Below are 6,950 nucleotides of genomic sequence, written 5' to 3' on the forward strand. Positions count from 1 at the left end.
CAAGTGTGGGAACTGCACCTTACAATTATCAATCCTACCCTCAATCCGGTTATGGATCTCAGTATCCTCAACCTGTTACGGGTCAATACCCTGGAATGTTAGTATGGGATCCATCACAGGGTCAACAGGTGTTGCAGCCAAGTGTACAGATGATTCCTCAAGCTGGACAACCCGTAGTTTCTGGTCCAACCCAGCAACCGCAACCTGTCCAGCCAAATGTTCAAACTTCTGTAACTTCGGTAGTTACTCAGCCGCCAATTGCACCTAGCACTCCATCCCAAACGGCTGCTGCAACTACCGCTACATCTACCATACTTACTTCTGGAGTATCGCCGGCTCCAGTTTCTACTGTCCCTGTTACCACACCTCAGACATCTTTACCGTTGTCTGGATCTACGATTCAAACCACGGTCCAGATGCCTATAGGTCAGCCTGGTATAAGTACGGTTGTTACTACTCAACCTCAATTTGTTCAACCTCCGTACCAGGGACAGTATCAACATGGGCAAGCTGTCCAACAACCGGTTTACCAGTATCAACCGTATCCTGGGTACACTTATCAACAACCTCAACAACCCCAGTACGGTCCGGTTAATCCTGGTTTTCCAGGAGGATATAATATCCCAAATGCGACTCCTGTTCCTAGTTATCCTGGATATCCTCCTCCTGGGGCTGGTATTGTGACCCAGAGTTTTAGAGATCCTAACCGGCAGTTACCGTTTATCGCAACTTTGGATTTACCAGACTTGACGCGCCTAACGAACGATCCAATTCAATATCTTCCGTTCTGGCCGCCAATGCCAAACAAGTTGCCCAGTGATATACCCAAGTTCGAAGGTAAGTCTGGAGAGGATCCGTCCAATCACGTGATGACTTACCACCTCTGGTGTGCTTCGAATTCTATCTCAGATGATTCCATCCGCTTACGTCTTTTTCAGCGTACACTCATTGGTCTCGCGGCCAAGTGGTACATTGAGTTACCACGGGCCTCTTTTTACAACTTTAGTCAGTTAGCTACGTCGTTCTTAACTCACTTTCAGTTGCCGGTCAGATACGATAATGGCACGGAGTTATTAACTTCACTAAAACAATCGACGTCCACGTATATTTCTGATCACATTCATGAGTGGAGACGTCGTAGGAGGTTAGTGAAAGTTTTTATCCCGGACCAAATCTTAGCTGAATGGTTTGTCAAATCATTATTACCGAAGATTACTGAAGATGTAGCTAAGGCCGGAGTAGTTACTGAGGAGCAAGTCATTGCTCAGGCACAATACCTTGACTTAGTTTACACTCAGTCGGGTACATTACACGAGAAGATTCCGGATCTTCCAAAGTCGAATCAAATCGCTGCTGCTCCTTCGGGATCTCATGCCGCTGATGGTATGATTGGTATCGTGACTACGAAGAGCAAGAAGAAGTCTTCCAAGGCTTCGAATACTCCAATTATCACTTTGCCTGATTCTCCGACAGGAGAGTCTTCTCCTCCTGAACTTACCGCCGATATTCACGCTGTAGAGTCATCTACGGCCAAATCAAAAAACGGTGGAAAGAAGAAAGGAAAGAAGAAGGCTAAAGCAGACAAGGCTCCGAAGGAGAAAACAGAAAAGTCGGAAACCAATGACGAAAAGCGCAAACCTCGATATCCTTGTCTTATTTGTGAAGAGGATCATTTTACGAGAGATTGCCCTCATCGGGCCGAGGTTGTGAAAATAGTCAAAGGTTCTCCCACTCCTGCTGTGTTAAAAAATCCATTTCCGGAGCAGGAGAATAAGATGATAGGTTCTTCTTCGAATGCCAGTGAAGAACCCATTTTGATGATGTCTCATGTGAGGATTGCGACTCGATCGCAAGATTATGGTAGTAAGAATCCTGTTGATGGTAAAGAAGCAGAATCTTCTCACTCTAACCCATCAACCTCAGCTCCTGGTTCCGATCCACTACAGATCGAAAAACCTAACCCAGACTTAGTGATTAAGCCGCCCGCCAAGGGTGTACTTCGAAGGTCTGCTTTCAATCCACATGCGAGAGCAGCCCAGAATTACAACATTGTTGAGGACTTAGCTGTTTCACCCTCAGCAATGTCGGCATTAGAAGTGCTGCAATCATGCCCAGCACAACGAAAATTGCTTTTGTCGGCTATCGGAGCTGTTGATGTTCAGGATCCAAATCTAATGATCTTCGATCTAGAAAATAGTACACCGCGTCTCCCCCATCAAATGGCTTTCCAAATTCCAGTGATAGTCAAAAACAGACCTATTCATCGGACTGTGATTGATGAGGGAGCTTCTACGTGTATTATGTCGATTCAATGTTGGAGATCCCTTGGTTCTCCTTCGTTGAACCAATCCCCCACCATCCTTAAGGCCTTTGATGGCCGTGGGTTCCGTCCGTTTGGTATTCTACAAGAATTGCCTATAGGGGTAGAAGGTAAAACCGTTAGTCTGGATGTGGAAGTGGTTGATGCCCCTCTAGACTACAACCTTCTTTTGGGTCGAAGTTGGTCATATGCTATGACAGCGGTTGTTTCATCGGTCTTCAGAATAATCAAGTTTCCACATAACGGTAAGATCGTGACTATTGATCAGCTGACATACTTTTCATCCGACCCAGCCTCTTCAGAGAGTATCCAGCATGTCGGTAAGACGACAATCCCTTATAGGGACGTTGGTGTAGGTTTAGTTAAGGATTCCGGTTTACTGGGAACTTTTCCTCTCCCTCCACTCAACGTAGACCCTTCATTTGCGACAATTCATATGATTACATCAGAAAACATTATTTATGACGATCCTTGGATTGTCCCATCTGACTCTGAGATAGACTCATTCGGTGATGCTATGCCTTTGAGTCCATATGAAATTGCTTATGAAGCTGTCATGTCTTTTACCGACTCGCATTCAACCGAAATCGACCAAATGAATGTGGTCAGTGAAGAATCACTTTTCACCTCAACCTTAGAACGGATAGCGTTTCCCGAAGTCGTGTCATCTGACGAACAACTTCGCGAAATCCTAAGTGTAGATGATCTACCATGGGAGGATCTCCATCACAGATCTTCGTTTTTACCTAAGGATGATGCATTTGAAAATGATTTTTCATCTATCTTTACCGCTGAATATGTCAAAGACGCTCAGGATCCAACGAAACATTCTGATTCAGAGCTGAATTTAGGGAATATTTCTCGTACTATTCCCATTGATATTTCAGTGAAGCCCGGAATTGAGGAGAACATTCATATAGGTGCCGCATGTACTGAAGAAGAAATCCAAATTTACAAGGCCCTATTCCAAGAATTCCGCGATGTGTTTGCCTGGTCTTACGAGGAAATGCCGGGAATCGATCCTGCCATTGTTGTTCATGAAATAAAGACCTACCCGGATGCTAAACCCGTCCGGCAACGGTTGCGTCAGATTCACCCTCGAAAAGCGGCTGCGATTAAAGCAGAAGTCGAAAAGCTGTTGAAAGCAGGTTTCATTTATCCGATCCCGTTAACGGATTGGGTATCGAATATTGTTCCGGTAACAAGAAACAAGGAACAATAAGAATCTGTATCGACTATAGGGATATAAATCGAGCTTGTCCAAAAGACAACTATCCTACGCCTTATATCGATCAAATTATTGATGATTGTGCCGGAAGTGAAATGTTTTCCTTCATGGATGGTTTTTCGGGCTATAATCAAATCAATATTCTACCTGCCGACCAACCAAAAACGGCATTCATTTGTCCATGGGGGACATTTGCTTATTGCAAATTACCTTTTGGGCTTAAGAATGCCGGGCTACTTTTCAACGGGCGATGTCTTATGCATTTCATGACATCAAGCACATTGTGCAACCCTATCTCGATGATTTGCCTGCTCATTCTTTACATCGAGCTGATCACCTTGTCCATCTACGAGCAATCTTTATGAGGTGTAGGCATTATCGAATTCGGTTGAATCCCCACAAGTGTGTTTTCTGTATAGAAACAGGTCGATTGCTGGGATTTGTTGTTTCAAAAGCCGGCATTCGCGTCGATCCCTCGAAAGTCGAGGCTATCATCAAATTGCCTCCTCCTTCGAGTTTGCGCCAACTCCAAAGTTTGCAAGGGAAAGCGAACTTTTTACGCCGATTCATCCCAAACTACGCCGAGGTCACTAAAGGTTTTACACGGTTGTTGAAACAGAACGCACAATTCTTTTGGGACGAGATTGCCCAACAATCTTTTGATGCACTTAAACACGCGTTGACCCATGCACCGTTGTTGCATCCTCCCAACTACAACCAAGACTACTTCTTATACCTCGCAGCTTCGCATTCCACCATTGGAATGGTGTTAGTTCAAGAAGATGAATTCGGAGCGGAGCATGTGATATATTATCTTAGTAGGACCTTGAATCCCACTGAGCTAAAATATTCGCATGTGGAGAAATTGGCCCTGGCAGCCGTTCAAGCTGTCCAGCGTTTTCGTCACTACATTCTTCTCCGTAAAACTACAGTTATTTCGGATTGCAACCCTATGATTTATATTTTGACAAAACAATTGCTAGGGGGCAAGTACTCTAAATGGATCGTTATCCTGCAAGAGTTCGACTTGGAGTTCGAGAAGTCCAAGTCTAAGAAATCCTTAGTTTTTGCGGAATTGATGTGTGATTTCCCGAGTGCTGACACAGAGACTGTGGCAGAAGAGTCCATTGCGGACGAATCTTTGTTTCTTATCAGTACTGTAGATCCGTGGTACGGGGATATAATCATCTATCTCCAAACCCAAACCTTTCGGCCTGAAGCTTCCAAAGCGGAACGTCGAAAAATTCGGTTTCAATCCCAGCCATACAAAATTATTGGAGATACACTTTATCGCCGGGGGGCAGACTTAGTTTTTCGACGTTGTTTAACTCACGAAGAGGCTGAGAGAGTTTTGAATGATTGTCACTCTGGAGCATGTGGCGGTCATATGTCTGGGTATGCCACAGCTCAGAAGGTGTTGCGCGCTGGCTATTTCTGGCCGTCTATGTTTAAAGATTGTATCATTGCCGTCAGGAAATGCCACAACTGTCAAGTGTTTGATCGCAAGATGCGCGCTCCACCTGCTCCTCTCCACCCTATAATTGCCGCTGGTCCATTCGCCAAATGGGGTATCGACTTTATTACTTGTAACCCTCACTCGGCCGGGGGGCATGCGTATATCATCCTTGCGGTTGATTATTTTACTAAGTGGGCCGAGGCGATGCCTACATTCGACGCAAGCGGCAAAACAGCTGCAGTTTTCGTATTCAATCATATCATAACTAGGTTTGGTGTCCCACAAGCAATCATTACTGACCATGGGAGCCATTTTCGAAACATCATGATGACTGAGCTTACAAGCCAGCTTGGTTTGCGCCACGATAGCTCTACTCCTTATTATCCGCAAGCCAACGGTTTGGTTGAGTCTATCAACAAAGTTCTGGTTATCATGATCCGACGAACCATTGGTGTTCATCGGTCGAATTGGCACAACATGTTATTTTCAGCGCTATGGGCATACCGAACCTCAGTGAAAAATTCAACAGGGTTCACTCCTTTCCAGCTAGTTTATGGCTTGGAAGCTGTGTTACCCATTGAATGCGAAATCCCATCACTTCAAATGGCTGTCGAATTACTTCCAGCTACTTCCGAAGAGGAGAAACGTTTATTGTACTTGGCTAAATTAGATGAGACTCGACGTGACGCTACATTGGCAATCGAGACTCACGCGAAACGAATGAAAGCTCAGTATGATAGAAATGTAACCCCTCGAAGTTTTTCGGAAGGAGACCTAGTGCTATTATATGATCAAGCTAACGATAAGCTAGGTGCTGGAAAATTCGTTCCTATGTGGCATGGACCCTACATTGTAAAGCGAAAGCTAGCAAAAGGGGCTTATGAGCTGTTGATTTTGATGGGGACTCTTTGGGTAAACCCAGAAATGGACTTTACCTAAAGAGGTATTATGCTTAAATGGTGGATGGAGAAATCTTTAGATAGGTTAGATTTTCTTTCTAGCTAGCGTGTTTGTTAGTTTAGTCAGTGTGCTTAGCTTAGAGAGTGTGTTTTTTCGTCATTATTCTGGCTTATCTTGGTTTTACTCTTGATATTGCAGATGTCGACGCCTCTCCAAACATACATTGGATTTGCTGATGGTGCTTGTCGTAGTACACGGAATATCTCTTCCGCAGCTTGGGTTATCTATTCGCCCTCTGACGAGTTAGTTTCTATGCATGGGGTAAGCCTCGGTCAAACAACGAATAACATTGCAGAATACAGTGCAGTGGTTGAATTATTATCCGAATCTATTTCATTTGGAATTCGACGTTTGATAGTGAGGTTAGATTCTGAACTTGTTGTATTACAGCTTAATAGAGTTTATGCCATTAGAAATCCTGTGTTATTAAGGTTGTTTTTGAGAGTGCGTCTCTTGGAACGTGAATTTGATTACATTGAATATCAGCATATTCCAAGGTCTTTAAATACATTAGCAGATGCAATTGCTTCTCGAATGTTGGACAGACATTTACGATAATCATGCAAGTAAATTTAAAAACATTTCATCACATATGTTAAACAAGATAAGCCGGTAATAGTGATATATATAGATAGGAGTGTGTCAAAAAATATATACATCGTCTTCGATCATAGGTTGAAAAACACCTTATGATCGGCAAAATGATAAGTACAAAAAGTCAAAATGTCACATGTGACTACAAAAGTGACTAGTCAATCACTGGTGGTGCTCTCTGTATGACACCACTGCACGGGCTACCTTACGCAAAAATCTCCTAAACGGTCCAGGGACCGCGACTACGAAGCGCTGAAGTCTGGTAGGAATGTCGTCCATAGTAGTCTCAGGTATATCTGCCGTGAGACGCTCTAGATCATGCTCCAACTCGGCTAGTACTTCTGTAGCCGCATCCTGTGGGGCCGGTACCGGTGCAGCTGGATGTAGTCTAT

This window comes from Pinus tabuliformis, chromosome 1_1 (genome assembly GCF_031772625.1).
Source record: "Pinus tabuliformis cultivar Carrire ecotype Pingquan chromosome 1_1, CPIR1, whole genome shotgun sequence".
NCBI lineage: Eukaryota > Viridiplantae > Streptophyta > Pinopsida > Pinales > Pinaceae > Pinus > Pinus tabuliformis.